The sequence below is a fragment of the Mobula hypostoma genome, chromosome 12, assembly GCF_963921235.1.
Source record: "Mobula hypostoma chromosome 12, sMobHyp1.1, whole genome shotgun sequence".
In the NCBI taxonomy this organism is placed as follows: Eukaryota; Metazoa; Chordata; class Chondrichthyes; order Myliobatiformes; family Myliobatidae; genus Mobula; species Mobula hypostoma.
The window spans coordinates 81536373-81548949 of record NC_086108.1 but is presented as its reverse complement, the minus strand read 5'-3'; the positions used below and the strand labels follow the sequence as shown (position 1 = coordinate 81548949).

At 39.8% G+C, this 12577-nt stretch overlaps 1 non-coding gene across 1 annotated transcript; it reads left to right on the top strand.

Moving 5' to 3' along the window:
• Window positions 1-6986: 6986 nt before the first annotated feature.
• On the top strand, window positions 6987-7091 carry LOC134355288 (U6 spliceosomal RNA). Its single transcript, XR_010020012.1, has one exon. It is a non-coding gene; the product is annotated as a U6 spliceosomal RNA (small nuclear RNA).
• The last annotated feature ends 5486 nt before the right edge of the window (window positions 7092-12577 follow it).

Here is a 12577-nt window from a genome sequence, read left to right as displayed (position 1 = left end):
CATTGACCTTCATTAGTTGGGTGATTGAATTAAAGAGCCATGAAGTTATGTTGCAGCTATATGAAACTCTGGTTAAACCAGACTTGGAGTGTTTTGTTCAGTTCTGGTCGATTCATCAGAGGAAGGATGTGGAAGCTTTAGAGAGGATTTACCAGAATATTGCCTGGATTAGAAAACATGTCTTATGAGGAAAGGTTGAGCGAATTAGGATGAGATTATAGTCTGCACCTTCTTGCTGGGATGGCAATGGCTAATACTAGAGGACATCTTTTTAAGGTGAATGGAGGAAAGTTTCGAGGAGATGTCAGAGGTAGGGTTTTTACACAAGAGTGTGGTAATTGCCTGGAATGCACAGTTGGGGTGGTGTTAGAGGATGATATATTAGGAACATTTAAGAGACTGTTAGATAGACACATGGATGAAAGCAAAATGCAGCGTGGGAGGGAAAGGTTAGATTGATCGTGGAGCAAGTTAAAAGTTTGGCAAAACATCATGGCTATAGAGCTGGTACTGTGCTGTAGCTAGTAAACAGTTCTATGTTACCAAACCACAGGGACAGCTGTGCAGACAAAGGGAATGGGGAGGCAGTTGCTTCCCATAAGAAGTGGTCCATCAGCTCATGGTGCAGGTACAGCTGGACAGCAACAATGTCCCAGCCTCCATGCCAGCTAGGGTGCAGTGCTGAGCAACATCCCAGTGTAGCTCTTGTGTCAGTTTCACAGCACAAGGACATGCAGGCAGGCAGAAGACGTGTTCATGGCCAAGAACAGTGAAGAATTCCTCTTTTCAAGAGTCACTTTGTCACTCAATCATTTAGTGTCAAAGTCACCTTATGTGCAGATACTCCTGCACCGAGTGTCACTTCATGTACATACAGTCAGCCCGTTCAGTCTATGTATATAGTATAAGTTATCTTATGTATATATGGCCACACTCAAACAGTGTGTTTTATAGGATTGCCTTCATATATATTTATTGTGTTTTTCTTTTGTTTTTATTGTGTTCTTCATGCTTATTGCATTTTTATATGCTGCATCAGATCAGGAGTAACAATCGTTTCATCCTCCTTTAGACTCAGGTACTAAAGGATGACAATAAATAATCTTGGATCTTGAAGTTCTCTACCTATGGACAAATAGCGCAAGGATGCCAATACAACAGAGCCCAGCCCAACTAAATGTCTTGTTTTCAAGTACATGGAGCATGTAACAGTGAGTTATTAGACTGGAGGAGTAGATCACCAAAACAAAATCAGAGCAAATACTAGGTTGGACAACTCTAAGGTGATTTGCCACATTGGCTTCAATACTAAACTTCAGGGGCAAAATCTGCAGACGGTGTAGTAAAAATTTGAGATGGTGTCGTAAAAGGACTTCACACATTTGAAAGAAATGCTCATTTTATGCATAGACATGACTTGGTTAGAAATGGAAGAGAGAGCCAAAATTCTTGTCCACAATATCACAATTAAGGTATTGTGGGTGTTGGTATTTCAGTCGCTGAAAGAAGATGAAAGGATAGAGCTGTAAAGGGTAAGAGATGGCCACTGAAGACCACACATATGACACTGAGGAAGAATATCTTGAGGACTGTGGTTTTGAAGATGACCTTTTCCAAATGTTTCTTGAGTCTTTTTATTTCGGCCCATAATACCCATAAGAGGAAATACTCATGGATTACAGAAATGACATGTCATTCTGAAAGATGGTCACTTGTTTTTTAACAAAATTTCATTCAATTTCCAATGAGAAATGTTTGTGAAAAATGCTATATATCATCGCAGCTCTGAGATGACATAGTAGACGAAGACTTGAAACGTTAAATGAAAGCATGGTTTGTTAAGCTTCACAGTATATGTCAGATCTTGGTTTGAAGCTATCATGCTGTGGCAATGTTACTTGATTCATCTTGATTTAAATCACGTCAAGTAATTATAATGTACAGAATAGATAGATCAGGATAATTAAGTCCTTCAAGTTTCAACTTCTGGACAAATGTTATGTTGAAGGATCCCCTCTAAGCAAAAAAAAAAACAAATGCCACAGTGCTGGAATGTGTAATAAAATTAATTTTGGGAATCCTGTGCAAGTTACGCAGCACCTACGAAGAAAGAAATAGAACTAGCATTTCAGATGGATGATCTTTTAACTGCTCTAACAATAGCAATTTGTAATGTTATGGACTATTTTCTCATAATCTTATGCTTATTTGTTTTTAACCCTGGGTTGCCATGACACACAGTCATTCTTTGTTAAGAATTGTGGGAAAATGATGAAATTTATATAAAAAGATTCTATGAAATGACATCATTCCTATTTAGCTAATTAAACTAATTTTGTTTGTGAGGTTGAATGTCGAGAGAGGATGGGAGCAAGGAGAAAGTACAATCATCTGAATAGAAGTTCTTCAGCTACCAGGGAGCAGTTCAAGCTTAGGTCCCTGCATTAGTGCTTCAGGTCTCTGATTCCTGATCCAGTAACTTTACCATTATGTTGCTGTATCCTAACTTGTCATGTGGTACTGAAGTAAGACGATAAGGCTGTCTCACAAGTAAAGTCCAAAATATTAAAACATAGGTTACTATGTAGCCATGCAATAATTTTTATAGAAACCGGATGACGTTCATTAGATCTCATTCCAAATAGTATTCTTGGCATTCTGAAGAGACCTGTGAAACTCTTTGAACTTTACCAGGTTAAGGTGGTCAGTTAAGTGGAGTTAAGAAGGTGCCAGAGGGAAGCTTCTCTGAGCTTATCTGCGAAAGCAGTTTAATTTCTTCCTCTAATGTCCCTTTTTCACATTTCAAGGTGGATGGAGTCCTGTCAGAGTCCTTGATCTACAGATGTACTCAAACTGTGGTTCTTTTCTATAATGGCTCCTGCTCCCATCTCACCGACTGGCTGTTTTTCAGTTTCCCAAGGATGCAGCCTAGAGGACGTGCCTGTCTTTGGGGTTTAGAAGCTCTGCGGCCCTGTGGACGAGCCAATTCCAAGCCAGTGTCACCTAATGAAATGTCTCAGAGAAAACAGGACGTCGCAGATGGCAGGATCAGCAGTCGGAAGCCTCTGTACCTGGATCGCTCTTTCTCTCTCTCTCGCTGATGGGGGAAGAGTTTGCTACCGATTCTTGAGTTGGAGAATTTGGGGGGAAAAAAGTGACGTGACAGGCTATAACAGCGCAATCAGTGAGTTGTTTTTTTTTTGTTTTGTTAGTCTCCCCTCTCACAGTGAGACACCTTTCTGCCCCTTTATTAGGGAGAGAGAGAGCCTGTGGCATGTAGTATCGCTAGGGTGAATGATTAGTTTTTGTTGTACTGCAGATCATGGTCTTTCCTTGGGGTTTTGCTTGGTGAGTGGTGGGTGCTGATGCTTATTGCTGGAATAAGTGGGGAGAGGGAGGGCAGGGGCTGATGCTTTGCTGGTGCTTGTGCGTTGGAGGGGGAGGAGGGGGATGAGGAGGATTTCCGGTTCTAACTTTTTTATTGTCACTTATTCTTTGAAGTACTCTTCTGTTTTCATGGACGTCTGTGAAGAACAAGAATCTTAGGATGCATATTGTACACATTCTTTGATATTAAGGGGAACTACTTGAACAAAAAATACAGTTTTACAATTTTATGTGAATATGATGGGTGTATCTTTCTTGTACTGTTCTGCTTCAATTGAGCAATAATCATTCCTTCCGATGTAGATTCAACCAATTGTTGGACTTCTGAATGGCGTATTCAAGTGAATATTCATTTCATTCCAGCTTCTTTCACAGAACGATGTAATAGAGAAGTTGTGGGTGGATACAGGAAGGTTTCAGAAAGGGTTGCATAATTTCAGTTGTTTTGTAGCTGAACTGTTAATTTTCTGGCACTTTGGCATAGGAGAGTTTGTCTCTATTGAAGTTCTTGGTATTTGGCCGTTCTGTCAATGGTAAATGGCAGAACTGTATTCAAACGAAGTGGGAGAATGGGAGCTATATTGAAATGAAGAGACAATATTGTCTTTCACATTTAAGAAGCACTAATACTAACAATACAGAACTGATGGCTTTACAGAAATTTTTGGTTACTGAATTTGAGTTTAGCTCAACTGTACAGGGTTAAAATTCTGTTGCTGATATTGAAATTCTAAGAGAAATAAACAGCTGAATTTTCATCCCATTGTCTAAAGGACATTGCTCCATGTCTCAAGGCATGTAAAGTCAAGGAAAGCTGAGTTATATCCAGCAGTTTCATGCATGTTGTTGAAATATCTTCTGATGGATTGGTATCTGCTATAGTGATGCTTAAAACACGTTTTAGTTCAGAATAATAAGGAATTTTCTTTATTTAGTGATACCGCTGGAAATTGGCCCTTCGAGCCACACAGCCCCAGCAACCCCCGCCAAACCTGGTCACCCTCAGCTAATCATGGGAAGATTTACAATGATCAGTTATTCTGCCCATTATGTCTTTGGTCTGTGAGAGGAAACCTGAGGACCTGGAGAAAACCCACACGTACAGAGATTCCTTACAGAACGGCACTGGGAATGAACTGCAGATTTCAAGGACTTTCTGAGCTGTAACAGCATTGCGCTAATCGCTGTGGTCCTGTGCCTTTGGTGCACCGGAGAAACTCCCTGAATTTAGATCAGAGGTTTAAAAATAAAACTTCTTTATTTGTTGCCCAACTTGTGGAATACCTTGAAATGTATTAATGCTGAAAAATCTGTTTATTGTTATTGCAGAGCCAGAACTTGCTGCAAGTGTGAACTTCCCCCACCTACCCCTGGAAGAAACAAGGGATTTCCCGTGTAGTTTCCCAGTATCGTTAGTAAGACATTGACCGATCCAATCCGAAAGGCTCAGGTAGTGCCAGAGTTCTTTGTGACGTTACGGCATAATACAGGCAGACCCTGTCCGGAAACGCCCGAGAAACACTTTGGCAGCTTGCAGAGCCAGCTGAATACTTCTTGATTTAGGTGATAGTCAAAACATTTAAAACTTCTTAAGATAAATAAAAAAATAAGAAATTAAGAATAATAAAAAATTAAGGAAAATAAATCACCTAACCACTTGTCAACAAAGGAAATTTAAGCAATTAAATAAATGTAAATTACCCTTGTGGCTGTTCCTCAGCATTAAAACAACTGAGCTTACTTTCGAGCCACACCACTGCTGCAGGTTTGGCAAATAGATTCCTCTGTGCAAATGCTAATAAATTCGCAAAGTTTATCTTCATCCACTGGATGCTACCAGGAGGACAAGGTTGCAGGATATTTGGGAAGTTGCTGGCTGAGGTCAGCCAACAAGTGTAGGACTTGCTGTACATGCAGGTGTCCCGACCTCACTGATCTTCCAGGGGTTGGGAGGGAGGTGAAGAGGTGAATGCCAACAGTTCAGCACATTAGCATTGGCATTTCCCAGCAAGTGTGTATCATCCCATTGTCGAGTGATTGTATGTGATTGGCTTTCTGAAATAACTTGGCATACAATATTTCATGTTTAAGGTGATGCATAATGATAAAGTACAACAATTTGAAACAGAGGATACAATAGGAAGATAAGTCCATTTTGAATTGACCTTGGCTGTATTTAGACATTGCCTTTCAAAACTAAGAAACTCATTATATTTCAGCTGAAAGTCTTTCTCTTTATTAGCATACATTTATAAAACAGAATGATAATCTGAAAGAGGTGATAGTTTACAACAATGGTGTGCTTTGCTAAAGGAGTAAAATGTCTCAATTTGTTTTAGAGGTGAAAATGATGGATAGGAACACATGCTAGGAATTTTTGGTAATCAAAACTTCAGGAAGAGTACTTAATTTTCATCATCATCATTATGTGTCATGTCATATGATGTAGGCGATCATGGTCTTTCCCTGACCATGAATGTTCTTGGCAAATTGTTCTACAGAAGTGGTTTGCCATTACCTTCTTCTGGGCAGTGTCTTTACAAGGCAGGGGTCTCCATAGCCATTAACAATACTCTTCATAGACTGTCTGCCTGGTGTCAGTGGTTGCATAACCAGATCTTGTGATATGCCCATATGACCATCCACCATCTTCTCCATGGCTTCACGTGACCCTGATCAGGGACTAAGCAGGTGCTACACCTTGCCCAAGGGTGACATGCAGGCTAAGGAAGTGAAGGAGTACCTTACTCTTCCTTTGGTAGAGACATATCTCCACCCCACCACCCATTTAATTTTAAGGTATTGAAATATGGAAGTATGATATTGTAGAAAGATGGAAGGATAAAAACAATTCTAAAAGGTCGGAATTGAAATGACTAGCGTTTGGGATGAAAGTTCGGGGGGGGGCAGCAAACTAGACCATGCGGATTCTAAGAGGGCATGAAAACGTGGAGGGGATTGAGGAGATGGTGTTGTATCAGTGGAAGGATCTTGAAGAGCACCAAAGTTGTAAAAGAGCTAGTGTTGGCAACTAAGAAATGGGTAAATAGGAAGGAATTTGATGTTTATTGTGTTTTATTTAAAAGGCTGAAGAATGGAAAGCAACTGGTTTCAACATTTTCCTCTTAACAGAGCCAACAATATTTTAGATACATAATGGCTACATGTAACAGCTATAATGGTATCAGGTCTCTCTCTAAACTGTTCCAATAACACTTTCAACAATAACCTTAGATGGGTATTTCCCTGATCCACAAGCATTCATAACATTGGAGTCAAACTTTCCATGACTTTGGAAACATGTCCAATATTTAGTATAAAATCAGATTTGAATGCAACTAAAATTATTCATACACATTAAATGCAGAAATATGCATTAATACTAGAACTGAGATCAAGCAGGTAGATTAGATACAATTTGCCAAATAAGAACACTTCTATTTTTTCCAATAGTATTTATATGAAATCACTGCACCATCCAATGTGTTAAATTGATTGTTTACACAGTACAGTCTTAAAAAATAATATTTAGAAACTTTGTGCTCAATTTGACAGATAGATAGATAGATAGGTAGATAGATATACTTTATTGATCCCGAGGGAAATTTGACAGCACGTATACTAAAACTGGAACAATACAGAGAAGATTAGCATGGCCCCTGCGCAAGGACGACACACAGATTCGTGAAGTGCTCCATATTTTGTGGGGCGCTATGTTAGTGCAGCAGTTAGCATGACGCTATCATAGTTCGGAGTGTTGGAGTACGGAGTTCAATTCCGGTGCCAACTGTATGGAATTTGTACGTTCTCCCCGTGACCACGTGAATTTGCTCTGGGAGCTCCAGTTTCCTCCCACAGCCCAAAAAGGTAGCAGTTTGTAGGTTAGTTGATCATTCTAACTTGTCCTCTGATTAGGCTAGGGTCTAATAGGTGGGGTGCTGGGTGGTGTGGCTTGTGGCAGTCTAAATCAGCAGTTCTCAACCTTTTTATACTTTATACTTTATTGTCACCAACCGATTGATACTAGAATGTACAATCATCACAGTGATATTTGATTCTGTGCTTCCCGCTCCCTGGATTACAAATTGATATTAAATATTAAAAATTTAAATTATAAATCATAAATAGAAAATAGAAAAGGGAAAGTAAGGTAGTGCAAAAAAACCGAGGGGCAGGTCCGGATATTTGGAGGGTACGGCCCAGATCCGGGTCAGGATCCGTTCAGCAGTCTTATCACAGTTGGAAAGAAGCTGTTCCCAAATCTGGCCGTACGAGTTTTCAAGCTCCTGAGCCTTCTCCCAGGAGGAGGAGGGACGAAAAGTGTGTTGGCTGGGTGGGTCGTGTCCTTGATGCCACGGACCAAAACCAGATTCCTCCCAATCAATGAGACTTAAAAAAAAAATTCAAAAACAAATCTAGTGATAGAAATTTGAAAGAAACCTTGAAAGCAGTGGAAATATACATAAAGTCAGGGTGCACCTATGAAGAGTAAAACAAGTTTCATATGTGTGATCATTTTTCAGAACTGTTTGTCAAAATGTTAGACCTGTTTAGTATTTTCAACATCTTGATTTTTTAAAGAAAATTTTATTATGTCAATTATGTACTTCATGTGGGATCTCATTCGATATAATTTTGCTACTGTGTTTTCAACGCTTTGGTAGAGACCAAACTCTAAATGTTACTTTAGTAATGATGAAGCTTTATGGAAATTGTGTGAGGTGCTATATAAATACCAGTCCTTTCTTTCTACTATATCTTCCACACTCCAAAGAACCAAAGTAGCTAATTTATTTCTGAAGTGTAAACTGATGGAAGTAAGGATGTAAAAGGGAGAAAGAATGTCACTTCAAAAAAAGGACCATAGGACCAGAAGATATGGCAGCAGATTAGGTCATTTGGCCCATCGAGTCTGTTCCGCTATTTCATCATGGCCGGTCCATTTTCCCTCTCAGCCCCAATTTCCCGCCTTCTCCCCCTTTCCCTTCATGCCCAGACCAATCAAGAATCTATCAACCTCTGCCTTGAAGACACCCAATGACTTGGTCTCCACAACGAATTCCATAGATTCACCACACTCTGGCTAAAGAAATCCCTCCTCATCACCACTCTAAAAGCTTTCAGAAGCCCAAATGATGCATCAAATATTTTTGTAGTGCAGCATTTCTGAAGTGTGGGAAATGTGGAGTGTTATTACTTTTTTACTTCACATAAGTAATGACTGAATTAAAATAAGAAGTATTTGAATAATTGTTCAGGATGCAACACTAGTCTGTTAATCTCTAAACATGCAAAGGCATAACATGGCTACTCTAGATTGACTTCAGTGTCAGAATCATTGCAAAGTAAGGACAACATTTAGCATGCTCGCCATCCAGGAAATGCCCTCTTCTCATGATTACCATCAGGGAGGAGGTACAGGAGCCTGAAGACCCACATTCGAATGCTTCAGGCGACTTTCCCTCAAATTTTTACAGCTGCATGGACCAACCATTGCTCTGAGGATGAAATTTTTACATGGCCTAAATCCTGCGTGGCACATTACATAAAAGAAAATTCCAGCTGTGCAGCATCAAAGGCTATGTGAGCGGGAGGATTTCAGTTACTACACAGCCACAGACCCACAGAGCTTAGAGGAAGCAGTGGTTTTAGGAAAAGCTTTTTCCCCTCTGCCATTAAGTTTCTGAATTGTCCTTGAACCCATTAACACTGCCTCACTATTCCTCTTTCTCACTATCTATCCATCCTCTTTCTCACTATCTATCCATCTATTTATGTATATATTTGTGTATTTATCTATTTATTATTGTAACTTATAGTAACTGCTACCACAAAACAATAAATTTCAACTCTAATGTGAGTGATAATAAATCTGATTCTGATAAAATTCCTTACCTCATAGATCTGCTTCACCTCTACTCCTCAATCCTATTTCTAGGCTTTGTGAATTAAATGTAAAAAATCTGGCAATATGAAGACAAGCAGCCATTTCAGTGAATGATCATCAACTGAAAGCACTTTGATTCCTTCACCTCAGACCTGTTTCTATTAAGTAGGAAGTGGGAGAGTGGTTTGAGGCTGCTCAAATTTTTAACTGTGTGCTCATCTTCTGTCCATCAGCATGAAAGTGTTAAAATCATTTTTCCACAGTCATCCACCACCGCTACCTCATCACTGAGCTCCACAGGAGTGACGTTAGAGGTGAGTATATTGAATTACATAAGACTATGTGCGTAAGATCCAATTATGGTATTCAGTTATCACCTTTGGTATTATTTTGTGAATGGTACAGAATTTCTATGCATTTGAGAGGGAGGCAACATAATCCATTTGTTGGGACTCTGTATCACTAGCACAAGATGCTAGACCAGTTGTTAAGTAGCACATGCAAATGCTGGGTGAGCTAATGAAATACTGATGAAGGGTCTCAGCCCAAAACAGCGACTGTTCATTTCTCCCCTTGGATGCTGCCTGACCTGTTGAGCTCTTCTCTTTCTTTTTCAATCTTTTTATTAGTTTCAGCATCATATACATCGCAGAAAAATAGAGACAGAGAAATTGGGATTACATTATTGAAATAGTTTAAACAAATATAACCTCAATTGACACATAATTCATGAGCCTCCCAAAATCTCAAAAAGTATAGCTCTAATATAGGGCTATATAAGATAATAATGGAAAAAATATCATGAAAAAAGAGAAAAAAAAAGAAAAAAAAATTTCCCCCAAAACAGAAAAACAAATCTAAACCAACTAAAGAAAAACTAAACTAACAAAAAGAAAAAGTATGGGCTATTATGATACCTCAGATAAGACCATTAGTGTCATTAACTCCGCTCCTCTCTCCATATATAGAATAACAGAGTAGAATTGGAAAGGGTCAAATTACATCACATGAAAGTATTGAATAAATGGTCTCCAAATCTCTTCAAATTTAATAGAAAGGTCATAAATGACGCTTCTAATTTTTTCTAAATTTAAACAAGACATAGTTTGCGAAAACCATTGAAATGTAGTAGGAGGATTAATCTTTTCCAATTCAATAGTATGGATCTTCTAGCCATTAATGTAACAAAAGCAATCATCCGACAAGTTGAGGGAGTCAAATGATGTTGTTCTATCATTGGCATCTGTTGAGCTCTTACAGCATTTTATTTATTAATTTATTGAGATACAGCGTGGAGCAGCCATTTCCGGCCCTTTGGGTCACGCCGCCCAGTAATCCCACAATTTAATCTTGCCCCAGTCACTGGACAATTTACAATAGCTAATTAACATTTAGTAGTTGAGGCTTGATTCTCTGGCTAGAGGCTTGTGATTAGTGGTATGCTGCAGGAATCGGTGCTGGTTCCTTTGTTGTTTGTCATCTGTATCAATGATCTGGATGTGGTTAGCTAGATCAGCAAATTTGCAGATGACACCAACATTGGGGGTGCAGTGGATAGTGAGGAAGGCTATCATAGCTTGCAGAGGGATCTGCATCAGCTGGAAAAATAGGCTAAAAATGGCAAATGGAATTGAATACAGACAAGTGCTAGGTTTGCACTTCAGTAGGACCAACAAGGGTAGGTCTTAAACAGTGAACGGTAGGGCACTGAGGAGTGTGATAGAACAAAGGGAGCTTGGAATACAGGTCTATAATTCATTGAAAGTGGCGTCATAGGTAGATTGGATCACAAAGAAATATTTTGGCATATTGGCCTTCATAAATCAATGTATTGTACCAAAGATGGGATGTTATATTGAAGTTGTATAATATAATGGTGAGACATAATTTGGAGTATTGCATGCAGTTTTGGTCACCTACCTATAAGAAAGATTTTAAACAGGCTGAAAGGGTGCAAGGAAAATTTACAAAGATGCTGCTGGGTCTGGAGGATCTAAGTTATATGGAAAGATTGAATAGGTTAGGACTATATTCTTTAGAATGTAGAAGATTGAGAGGAGATTTGTTGGAGGTATACAAAATTATGAGGGGTTTAGATGGGGTAAATGCAAGCAGGGTTTTTCCATTGAGGTTGGGTGGGACTATAACCAGAGGTCATGGATTAAGGGTGAAAGGTGAGAAGTTTAAGGGGGAACATGAGGGAAAACTTCTTCACTCAGAGGGTTATGAGGGTGTGGAATGAGCTGCCAGCACATGAGCTTGATTTCAACGTCTAAGAAAAGCTTGGATAGGTGCATGGATAGTATGAATCCTGGTGCAGGTCGACTGGAGTAGGCAGTTTAATGGTTTTGACATGAACTAGATGGGCTGAAGGGCCTGTTTCTGTGCTGTACTTCTCTATGACTCTTTGACTCTGTTTAGAGAGACTGCATAGTAACAGGCCCTCCTAAACTAATGACTCCATGCTGCTCAATTACACCCACGTGACCAATTAACCTACTAATCCATACGTCTTTGGAATGTGGGACGAAAATGAAGCCCCAGAGGAAACTCATGTGGTCACGGGGAGAATGTACAAACTCATCCACAGGATATGGCCCAGTCCATCATGGGTAAAGCCCTCCTCACCATTGAACACATCTACAGGGAGTGTTGTCAAAGGAAAGCAGCATCTATCATCAGAGACCCCACCACCCAGGTACAGGAGCCTCAGGACTCACACCACCAGGTTCAGGAACAGTTATTACCCCTCAATCATCAGGCTCTTGAACCAGTGGGGCTAACTTCACTTGACCCATTACTGAACCGTTTGCACAACCTATGAACTCACTTTCAAAGATGTTCTAGGTATTTATCAATTATTTATTTATTTGTTATCATTCTTCTTTTTTTTGCATTTGCACAGTTTGTTGTCTTTTGCACACTGGTTGTCTGCCCTGTTGGGTGTGGTCTTTCATTGATAGTATTGTGGTTATTGGATTTAGAGTCAGAGAGAGAGAGAGAGAGAGAGAGAAAACTACAGCGCAAAACAGGCCCTTCGGCCCATGCAGTCTGTGCTGAACCATTTAATGCGCCTACTCCCATCGACCTGCAGAGGGAGCACCGCCCTGCATTCCCCTACAACCCATGTGTCGATCCAAACTTCCATTAGATGTTGAAATCGAGCTCGCGTGCTCCTCTTGCACTGGCAACTTGTTCCACACTCCCACCACCCGCCCGAGTGAACACATTTCCCCTCCTGCTTACATTTACCCTGTCTATACCCTCATAATTTTGTCATGTTGGCGCGTGGCCAAGTGGTTA